This window comes from Halichoerus grypus, chromosome 6 (assembly GCF_964656455.1).
Source record: "Halichoerus grypus chromosome 6, mHalGry1.hap1.1, whole genome shotgun sequence".
Classification (NCBI taxonomy): Eukaryota; Metazoa; Chordata; class Mammalia; order Carnivora; family Phocidae; genus Halichoerus; species Halichoerus grypus.
Window position 1 is genome coordinate 116,711,108 of NC_135717.1, and position 12,246 is coordinate 116,723,353.

Here is a 12,246-nt window from a genome sequence, read left to right on the forward strand (position 1 = left end):
ATTTACAATTGTACCAAAAAGAATAAAACACCTATGAATAAACTTAACCAAAGAGGTGAAAGACCTGTACTCTGAAAACTTTAAAACATTCATGAAATAAATTGATGGCACAAATAAATGGAAAGATATTCCATGTTCATGTATAGGAAGAATTAATATTGTTAAAATGTCCATACTACACAAGCAATCTACAGATTCAATTCAATCCCTATCAAAATACCAATAGCATTTTTCACAGAACCAGAACAAATAATACTAAAATTTGTATGCAACCACAAAAGACCCTACATAACCAAAGCAATCTTGAGAAGGAAGAACAAAGCAGGGGGTAAAATTTCAGATTTTAAGTTATACTGTAAAGGTGTAGTGGGGCACCTGGGTGGCTCAGTCAGTTAAGCGTCTGCCTTCGGCTCAGGTCATGATCCCAGGGTCCTGGGATTGAGCCCCACATCGGGCTCCCCACTGAGCATGGAGCCCGCTTTTCCCTCTCCCTCTACTGCTCCCCCTGCTTGTGCTCTCTCGCTGTCTCTCTCTCTCAAATAAATAAAAAATTTTTAAAGATTTTATTTATTGGGGCGCCTGGGTGGCTCAGTCGGTTAAGCGGCTGCCTTCGGCTCAGGTCATGATCCCTGGGTCCTGGGATCGAGCCCCACGTCCGGCTCCCTGCTCAGCGGAGAGCCTGCTTCTCCCTCTCTCTCTGCCTGCCTCCCTGCCTACTTGTGCTTTCTCTCTCTGTGTCAAATAAATAAATAAAATCTTAAAAAAAAAAAGATTTTATTTATTTATTTATTTATTTATTTATTTATTTGACAGAGAGAGAGATAGCAAGAGCATGAACATAAGCACGGGGAGTGGGAGAGGGAGAAGCAGGCTTCCTGCCGAGCAGGGAGCCTCATGTGGGACTGGATCCCAGAACCCTGGGATCATGACCTGAGCTGAAGGCAGATGCCTAATGACTGAGCCACCCAGGTGCCCCTCAAATAAATAAATATTAAAAAAAAAATAAAGCTGTAGTAATCAAAATGGTATGGTGCTGGAACAAAAATAGACACATGGGTCAATGACACTATAGAGAGCCCAGAAATAAACCCACAAATATATGGTCAATTATCTTTGACACAGTGAGAAAGAATATGCAATGGGAAAAGACAGTCTCTTCAACAAATGGATTTGTATCAACCTACATTTGTAGCTTTCACTCTTATTTTAATTCTACATGTAGGTGTAAGCCTCTGTCTACTTCTTTATTATGTCTTCTAGTGAAGTTTGACCTAGAATTTACAAATTGAAATACTTGTTATTAGAAATTACTTTCCTAAAAAAAAAAGAAATTACTTTCCCTTTATTTACCCTCACACTTATATTAATTATTTAAAGTATGAGTATAGATATTTTATCTATGAATTTCATCCCAGGAATGAAAGGGATGTTAAAATATTTTAAAAGGGCACAGTGAATATGATAGATAATGAACCACCACTCCACCTTTTCCAACTTTATTACTCTTTCAATTTGGTTTCAGACAAACAGCTCTTTCTATACTCCTTACAATAAGAGTAAGATTTGGATTTTTGCAAACCCATCATGGAAAAGGAATAATCAGATATTTAGGTGCTGGAAATATTGCAATTAGAAACAGAGATGATGCAAAAGAACGAAAGGAAGGAAGGGAGGGAGGGAGGGAGGGAGGGAGGGAGGGGAGGGAGATGCAATTGCAGCAAATAATTTAAGTCAGGAACACAGGAGAGTGGAGACAAAGTTTGATAAGCCAAGTGATGAAAAAATAACACTACAAGCTAACCCATAGCACAGTGGTGAAGGAAAAAAACAATACCAAGTCCTCATAAATTCTTCCAGAAAACTAAAGAGGCAGTAGCAGTTCCTAATTCATTCTTTGAGGCCATTACCCTGATACCAAGGCCAGATAAAGACACTACAAAAAGAACGAATGAACAAACAAAAGGAAAGAAAGAAAGAGAAGAAAAGAAAAGGAAAGAAAGAAAGAAAGAAAAAAGGAAGGGAATAAAGAGAGAAAGAGAGGAAGAAAGAAAACTATAGACCAACATCCCTGGTGAATATTGACGCAAAAATCCTCAACAAAATACTCTCAAACAGAATTCAACAGCACATTAAAAGGATTATACATTATGGGTAAGTGGGATTTTTTCCCGGAATGTAAGAATGGTTCAACATATGAAAGCCAATCAATGAAATATACCAAATTAACAGAATCCTAGGAAAAACACCACATGATCATTTCAATTGATGCAGAAAAAGCATTTGACAAAATTTAACACCTTTTCATGATAAAAGCATACAAAAAACATGGAATAGATAGAAACTTCCCGAACATGATAAAAAATATATATGAAAAATCTAGAGGGGCACCTGGGTGGCTTAGTCGGTTAAGTGCCTGACTCTTGGTTTTGGCTTGGGTCATGATCTCAGGGTCCTAGGATTGAGCCCCATGTTGGGCTCCCCGCTCAGCGGGGAGTCTGCTTGTCTCCCCCTCTCTCTGCCCCTCCCCATACTCAAATAAATAAATATATATTTTTTAAAAGCCAAAGAAAAATCCAGAGGTAATATTCTCAATAGTGAAAGACTGAAAGGTTTTCCTCTAAAGTCAGGAACAAGGCAAGGATGCCCACTTTCACCACTTCTAGTCAACATATTACTCTAAGTTTTAGCGAAGAACAATTAGGCAAGAAAAAGAAATAATAAAAAACATCCAAATTGGAAAGGAGGAAATAAAATTGTATCTGTTTTCAGATGATATAATCTTATATGTAGAAAACCCTAAAGATTACACACATGAAAAAACTGTTAGGGAGTGCATTGAATGTGTAGGTTGCTCTGGGTAACATAGACATTTTAACAATATTTGTTCTTCCAATCCATGAAGCATAGAATGTTTTTCCATTTCTTTGTGTCACTCTCAACTTCTTTCATAAGTGTTCTATAGTTTTCAGAGTACAGATCCCTTGCCTCTTTGGTTAGGTTTATTCCTGGGTATCTTATGGTTTTTGGTGCAATTGTAAATGGGATTGATACCTTAATTTCTCTTTCTCCTGTCTCAGTGTATAGAAATGCAACTGATTTCTATGCATTGATTTTATATCCTGCCACTTTGCTGAATTCCTGTATGAGATCTAGCAATTTTTGGGTGGAGTCTTTTGGGTTTTCCACATAGAGTATCATGTCATCTGTGAAGATTGAGAGTTTGACTACTTCTTTGCCAATTTGGATGCCTTTTATTTCTTTTTGTTGTCTGACTGCTGAGTACTATGTTGAACAGCAGTGGTGAGAGTGGACATCCCTGTCATGTTCCTGACAGCAGAAAAGCTCTCAGTTTTTCCCCATTGAGAATGATTTTTGCTGTGTGCTTTTTGTATATGGCTTTTTGTATATGGCTTTGTATATATAGACCAAAAGAACAGGTGCCCCTGTATATGGCTTTTATGATATTGAGGTATGTTCCCTCTATCCCTACACTGCAGAGAGTTTTAATAGAGAAAGGATGCTGTATTTTTTCAAATGTCCATCAACAGATGAATGGATAAAGATGTGATATATATATATATAATGGAATATTAATCAGCCATCAGAAAAAATGAAATCTTGGGGCACCTGGGTGGCTCAGTCAGTTAAGCATCTGCCTTTGGCTCAGGTCATGATCCCAGGGTCCTGGGATCGAGCCCCGCATCGGGCTCCCTGCTCAGCGGGGAGCCTGCTTCTCCCTGCTTGTGCTCTTTCTCTCTGTCAAATAAATAAATAAAATCTTGGAAAAAAAAAATCTTACCATTTACAATGATGTGGATGGAACTAGAGGGTATTATGCTAAGTGAAATAAGTTAATCAGAGAAAGACAATTATATGATTTCACTCATATGTGGAATTTAAGAAACAGAACAGAATCACAGGGGAAGGGAGGGAAAAATAAAATAAGATGAAATCAGGGAGGGAGACAAACCATAAGAGACTCTTAACTATAGGAAACAAACTGAGGGTTGCTGGAGGGGAGGTGGTTGGGGAGTATGGGGTAACTAACTGGGTGATGGGCATTAAGGAAGGTATGTGATGTAATGAGCACTGGGTGTTACATGCAAATGATGAATCACTGAACTCTACTTCTGAAACTAATAATACACTATATGTTAATTAATTGAATTTAAGTAAAGTAAAATTAAAAAATAAATAAAATGCAAATTATCTAGAGGGGAAAAAAACTGTTAGAACTAGTAAATGAATTCAGCTAAAGTTGTGGGATATGAAATCACACCCAAAAATCAATTGTGTTGTTATACACCAAAAATGAACAATCTGAAAAGGAAATTAAGAAAACAAATCCATTTACAATAGTATCAAAAGAATAAAATACTAGGAATAAACTTAACCAAGGAGGTGGAAGACTTGTACACTTGTAATTTTCACTACAAAATGTTCAGAAGAAATTAAACACAAATAAATGGAAAGACATTCCATGTTCATGGAATGGAAGACTTAATATTGTTAAGACATCAATACTACCAAAACTGATCTACAGATTTAATGCAATCCCTATTAAAATTCCAATAGTATTTTTTGCATAAGTAGAAAAATCCATTCTAAAATTCATATGGAGTCTCAAGGTACCCTGAATACCCAAAATAGTCTTGAGAAAGAAGAATAAAATTGGAAAGCACACACTTCTCATTTTTAAATCCTAGTACAAAAGCAATGGTAATTAAAACAGAATACTGACATAAAGACAGATATATAGACCAAAAGAACAGAGTAGAGTGCCCAGAAATAAACTTCTGCATATATGGTCAAATGGTTTTTTAAAAAATATTTATTTATCCATTTGAGAGAGAGAGAAAGAGAGCAGGGGGAGTGGCAGAGGGAAATGGAGAGAGAGAATCCCAAGCAGACTCCCTGCTGAGCTCAGAGCCTGACACAGAGCTCGATCCCACCACCCTGAGCCAAAATCAAGAGTTGGATGCTCAACTGACTGAGCGACCATGTGCCCCTCAAATGATTTTTGATAAGGGTGCCAAGACCATTCAATGGGGAAAAAGCAGTCTTTCAACAAATAGTGTCGGGAAAACTGGAGATCCATGCAAAAGGATGAAGTTGGGCCATTACCTTACAGCATATACAAAAATTAACTCAGAGTGGGTAAAAAAAACTAAGCATAAGACCTAAAGTTATAAAGCAGAAGAAAACGTAGAGGGAAAATCTTCATGATATTGGATTTGGCAATGACTTCTTGGATTTGACACCAAAACTACAGGCAACAAAAGTAAAAATAAATTGGGCTAAATCAACTGTAAAGCTTTTGTGCATCAAAGGACACAGTCAACAGATTGAAAAGGCAACCTATGGAATGGAAGAAAATATTTGCAAGTCATATCTCTGATAAGGGGTTAATATCCATAATACATAAGGAACTCCTACAACTCAACATTAAAAAAAATAATGACTCAATTTGAAAATGGGCGAAAGATTTAACGATTTATTTTAGAGAGGGGGGAACGGTCAGAAAGAGTCTCAAGCAGACTCTACTGAGTCCAGAGCCCGACACAGGGCTCAATCCTGAAATCACGACCTGAGCTGAAACCAAGTGTTGGATGTTTAACCAACTGTGCCACTCAGGCATCCCAAAAATGGGCAAAGGATGTAAATAAACATTCAGAAACGATATACAAATGGCTGACGAGCATATGAAAAGAAGCTTAACATCATAATCTTTAAGGAAATGCAAATCAAAACTACAATGAGATATCACATCATACCCGTTAGGATGGCTACTATTAAAAAAATAATAATACAGAAAATAATAAAGGTTGATGAGGATGTAGAAAATTGGAACTCTTGTGTACTGTTGGTGGGAATATAAAATGGTGCAGCTACTATGGAAAACAGTATGGTGGTTCCTCAAAAAATTAAAAATTAAATTACCATATGATCCAACAATTCCACTCTAGGTATATAAAGAATTTAAAGCAGGGATTTGAACAAATGTTTGTCCTCCTATGTTCATAGCAGCATTACTCACAGTAGCATAGAGGTGGAAGCAATCCAAGGGCCCAGTGATTAATGAATGGATAAACAAAATATGATATATACACACAATGATAAAGAGAATTTACAAAAAATGTATAGTTAGCATCATACTTAATGGTGCAAGTCTAAAGTGCTCTAAGGATTCTGCTCTAATCACTTACATTCAACATTATAAAAGGTCCTACCTATTGCAATAAGGAAAGAAAAAGAAATAAAAGAATAAAGATTGGAAAGGGAGAAATAAAACGGTTTTTATTTACAGACAAAAATACTGTTTATGTAAAAACTCCCAAAGAATCTACAAAAAAGCTATCATTAACATGTTCACAGGATAGGAGACCAGTATACAAAAATCAAAACTGTAGGGGCACCTGGGTGGTGCAGTTGGTTGAGAATCTGACTCTTGGTTTTGGCTCAGGTCGTGATCTCATGGGTTGTGGGATCAAGCCCTGACTGAGTTGGGCTCTGTACTCAGCAGGGAGTCTGCTTGAGATTCTCTCTGTCCCTCTTCCTCTACCCCTCCTGCTGGTGCTCTCTCTCTCTAAAATAAATAAATCTTAAAAAAAAAATCGAAACTGTATTTCTATAAGCTAGCAATAAATTGGAAATTGAAATTTAGTAAAACTACCATTTGCAATTACACTAAAAACATGAAATATGTAGGTATAAATCTAACAAAATAATAATAGTTAAGCCACTTAAGATAACAGTTTGGCAATTTCTTGTAAATGTATGGTTCCATATGACCTAGCTATACCATTGCTAGGTATTCACTCAAGAGAAATGAAAACTTATGTTTATACAAGAATTAATGCATGAATGTTTGTAGTGACTTTATTCATAATTGCTCCAAACTGGAAACAACCCAAATATCCTTCAACTGCTAAATGAATATTTTATCCTAAAACAGATTCAAATGACTACATAGGGTAATTCGATTTATAAGGCATTCAAGAAAGGGAAAACTATAGGCACAGAAAACTAATGGCTGTCAGGGGTAGGGGAGGGTTGACAACAAAAGGGCACAGGAGAATTTTTTGAGGAGATTTTAAATATGGATTTTGGTGGTTACACATCTGTATGCCTTTGTCAAAACTCCCAGAACAAGACACCAAAAGGGTGAATTTTATTATACATGAATTTTACCTTAATTTAAAAAAATTATCCAATTAAAAAAAATGTACAGGAAGTAAAATCAGACTATCTGGATTTGATTCCATATAACAACTATGACTTTAAGGCAAGCCTCAAAAATCTCATTTTTCTCATCTGTGAAATAGGATTAAGAATAATACCTATTCATATTGGATTATCATGGGGATTAAATGAGATGATCTATAGATAAAATTTTACCATAGGTAACATGGTAAACACTATAAATATTACTGGTTATTAAGTACTTACTATGTGCCACAGGGGTCAAAGATTCAAAGTAAGAGAGTGGGTAGAGGAATCACCGTAATTTGAGCATCTTATCTAAAGCAGGATAGAACCTGAGATGCAGGTGAAAGCCAAATGAACACTTATGTATCCATTGTCCAGCTGAAGAAACAATATTTTTAAAGGCTCCTGTGCCCCCCCTATCAACAGTATCCCTTTCCTAATGCCCAGAGATAACTACTATCCTGAATTTTATCTATACTTTTAATACTGTAATAGACTTAATGATGACCCTCCCCCAAAGGTATCAGGTCATAGTCCCTGGAATGTGCAAAATGTTACTTCACATGGAAAAACAGTCGTTGCAGATGTGATTAAATTAATGATCTTGAGGTGGAGAGATTGTTTTTTAATTGTCTCAGTGAGCTCTATTACAATCACAAGTGTCCTTTTAAGAGGGAGGCAGAAGTTGAGATCATACAGACACATACAGAGAAGGCTCAGTGTGAAGATGGGGCAGAGAGAGATGTGAAGCTGCTGGCCTTGAAGACTGGAGTGATGCAGCCACAGCCAGGGAATGCTGGCAGCCACCAGAAGCTAAAAGAAGCAAGGAATGGATTCTGTCTGAGGGAGAGTCCATAGAGAATGCAACCCTGCTGACATCTTGATTTCAGCCCAGTGACCCACATTTCAGACATCTGATCTTCTAGTACAGTGAGAGAATGAAGGTCTGTTGTTTTATACCACCCTGGTTGTAGAAATTTGTTTTAGCAGAGAGAAACCAGAGTATGTTACCCCAAAATATACCTCTTTGACATAAAAACTATTGAACCGAAGGCAAATAAGAAGCAGCAAATGCAGAAAAACCTCACTCTACCGTACTTCTTTTCTGCCTAATGGCAGGATAAAACTCTTTGTATTGAAGACAGATTTATCAACACCAAAGGAATCTGCAAATAAGCCTGACTCCATTAGTTTTCTCCCATACCTTCCCATAGTTCGCTGCCATTGCTTTCCTTTGTCTTGTCATTTCTCCACAAATTTGTTATTCTTTGTTGAAGATGCTATTATAAGCCACTTTGAGTTACTCTTTGTTTAGGTTTCTTCTATATGCTGTGTACTACACTCGTTAATAAACTGTTATTCTTTTGTTAATCTGTCTTTTCAAGAGTCCTAGCTGAAAACCTAAAATGAATAAAGTTTTGCCTCCCCTACAGCAGACACACACGCACATATCTCTAGACAATAGAGTGTAGTTTTGCCTGTTCTTTTGAATCATTCTCTATATATTTCTGTAACTTGCTTTTTTCCCCTCAACATTGTGTTTTCAAGTTTCTCTATGTTGAAGTGTATATCTATAGTTCATTCATTTTCACTGATTCTGGGTTTTTTAAATATTTTACTTATTTATTTGACAGAGAGAGAAAGAGAGAGCAAGAGAGGGGACACAAGCAGGGCGAGTGGGAGAGGGAGAAGCAGGCTTCCCGCTGAGCAGGGAGCCCGATGTGGGGCTCGATCCCAGGACCCTGGGATCATGACCTGAGCCGAAGGCAGGCACTTAACGACTGAGCCACCCAGGCGCCCCTCACTGATTCTGTTTTTTATTGTGCAAATACACTTATTTACTTATCCATTCCTGTATTGATTTGTTACCAGTATTTTGCTTTTATAAATGATGATACAGACATTTCTGAACATTCCTCCTGGTGCATATATGCCAGAGTTTTTCTAGAGCTGTGCTATATGGAGCTACCGAGCAACTGTAACAAGGCAAGTGTGACAGGAAATACATTTTAAATTAAATTAAACAAATTTAAATTTAAAAACTAACATGTTACACATTTATTGGAAAAATTTTAGGTTTGGAAGATCTTGATATGTGGATCTACTTTTTCAACAATAAATCTTATGAAATCTAAATATAGACCAACTATTTCTAATGAAAATTTACCATGCAATTTGAGATGTACTATAAGTACAAAATACATGCTAGATTTCAAAGACTTAGTAATGAAAACAACGTATATCTCATTACTAATTTTTACATTAATTAAATGTTGAAATGATAGTATTTGGGATAAAATAAATTATTAATCTCACCTTCATCTCCTTAGTTTTTATATTGTGGTTTCTAGGAAATGTTTAAAATATTTTGTTTTAAATTCCAGTATAAATAACATACACTGTTATGTTAGTTTCAGGTGTACAATATAGTGATTCAACAATTCCATACATCACCCACTGCTCATCGTGACAAGTATACTCCTTAATCCCCATAGCCTATTTTACCTACCACCCCTCCCCGCTCTGGTAACCATCAGTTTGTTCTCTATAGCTATGAGTCTGTTTCTTGGTTCATCTCTCTCTCTCCTTTTTTTTTCTCTGTTGCTTGTTTTTTTGTTTGTTTCTTAAATTCTGCGTATGAGTGAAATCATATGGTATTTGTCTTTCTCTGACTGACTTATTTCACTTAGCATTATACTCTCTAGCTCCATGTTGTTGCAAATGGCAAGTTTTCATTTTTTATGGCTGAATAATATTTCTGTGTGTGTGTGTGTGTGTGTGTATCACATCTTTTTATCCATTCATCGGTTGATGGACACTTGGGCTGCTTCCATAGTTTGGCTATTGTAAATAATGCTGCTATAAAAATAGGGGTGCTTGTATCCCTTTGAATTAGTGTTTTGTATTTGGGGGCAAATACCCAGCAGTGCAATTCCTGGATCCTAGGGTAGTTCTATTTTTAGTTTTTTGAGGAACCCCCATACTGTTTTCCACAGTGGCTGCACCAGCTTGCATTCCCATCAATAGTGCAGGAGGGTTCCTTTTTCTCCACAGCCTCACCAACATTTGTTATTTCCTGTGTTTTTGATTTTAGCCATTCTGACAGGTGTGAGGTGATAGCTTATTGTAGTTCTGATTTGTATTTCCCTGATGATGGGTGAGATTGAGCATCTTTTCTTGTGTCTGTTGGCCATGTGGATGTCTTTGGAGAAATGTCTGTTCATGTCTTCTGCCTATTTGGTAATTGGATTATTTGGTTTTTGGGAATTGAGTTGTATCAGTTCTTTCTATATTTTTTATTCAAACCCTTTATTGGATATGTCATTTGCAAATATCTTCTCCCATTCAGTAGGTTGCCCTTTAGTTTTGTTGATTGTTTCCTTCGCTGTACACAATCTCTTTATTTTGATGTAATCCCAATGGCTTTTTATTTTATTTCCTTTGCCATATATCTAGAAAAATGTTGCTACAGCTGATGTCAGAGAAATTACTGCCTGTGCTCTCTTCTAAAATGTTTATGGTTTCAGGTCTCACATTTAGGTCTTTAATCCATTTTGAGTTTATTTTTGCGTGTGGTGTAAGAAAGTAGTCCAGGATCATTCTGTTGCCTATAGCTGTCCAGTTTTCCTAATACCATTTGTTGAAGAGACTATCTTTCTTCCCATTACATATTCTTGCCTCTTTTGTCAAAGATTAATTGACCATATAATTGTGGGTTTGTTTCTCAGCTTTCTATACTGTTCCATTGATCTATGTGTCTTTTTGTGCCAGTGCCATGCTCTTTGCTCTTTTGATTACTACAGATTTGTAGTATAACTTGAAATCTGGAATTGGATACCTCCAGCTTTGCTCTTTTTTTTTTTTTCTTCCCATGATTGCCTTGTCTATTCAGGGTTTTTTGTGGTTCCATATAAATTTTAGGATTTTTCCTTCTAGTTCTATGAAAAATGCTCTTGGTATTTTGATAGGGATTGCATTAAATGTGTGGATTACTTTGAATAATACAAACATTTTAACAGTATTTATTCTTCCAACCCATGAGCAAGGAATGTCTTTCCATTTCTTTGTGTCATCTTCCATTTCTTTCATCAGTGTTTTATAGTTTTCAGAGTACAGGTCTTTCACCTCTGTGGTTAGGTTTATTCCTAGGTATCTTATTATTTTTGGTGCAGTTGTAAATGAAATCATTGTCTTAATTTCTCTTTCTGCTGCTTCATTATTTGTGTATAGAAATGCAACAGATTTCCACACATTGATTTTGTATCCTGCAACATTACTGAATTCTGATAAATTATCAGTTCTAGCAGTTTTTTGGTGGAGTCTTTAAGGTTTTCTTTTCTTTTTTTTTAAGATTTTACTTATTTGACAGAGAGAGAGCACAAGCAGCGGGAGGATCTGGCAGAGGGAGAGGCAGGCTCCCCGCTGAGCAGGGAGCCTGATGCAGGGCTTGATCCCAGGACCCTGGGATCACCTGAGCCAAAGGCAGATGCTCAACTGACTGAGCCACCCAGGCATCCCTCTTTAAGGTTTTCTATATATAGTATCATGTCATCTGCAAATAGTGACAGTCTAATTTCTTCCTTACCAATACGAATACCTCATTTCTTTTTCTTGTCTGGTTGCTATATCTAAAACTTCCAGTACTATGTTGAATAAAAGTGGTAAGAGTGGACATCCTTGTCTTGTTCCTGACCTTAGGAGAAAAGCTCTCAGTTTTTCACCATTGAGTATGATGTTAGCTGTGGGTTTTTCATATATGGCCTTTATTATGTTGAGATATATCCCCTGCAGCCCTACTTTGTTGAGGGCTTTTATCATGAATGGGTGTTGTACTTTGTCAAATGCTTTTTCGGCATTTATTGAGGTGATCATATGGTTTTTATCCTTTCTCTTATTGATGTGATATATTATATTGATTGATTTGCAAATATTGACCACCCTTGCATCCTGGGAATAAATCCCACTTGATTGTGGTGAATGATTTTTTTTTTAACGTATTCTTGGATTCTGTTGGCTAGTATTTTGTTGAGGATTTTT

At 36.5% G+C, this 12,246-nt stretch overlaps 1 protein-coding gene and 1 long non-coding RNA gene across 3 annotated transcripts in view; one reads left to right on the forward strand and one right to left on the reverse strand.

Annotated features, from left to right (window-relative positions):
* The window catches only part of LOC144382370 (uncharacterized), a 132,993-nt gene that overhangs the window by 91,575 nt on the left and 29,172 nt on the right, over positions 1-12,246 (forward strand). The gene's annotated exons all lie outside the window — the stretch shown is intronic.
* FAM186A (family with sequence similarity 186 member A) overlaps positions 1-12,246 on the reverse strand; it is a 75,434-nt gene that overhangs the window by 36,083 nt on the left and 27,105 nt on the right. The gene's annotated exons all lie outside the window — the stretch shown is intronic.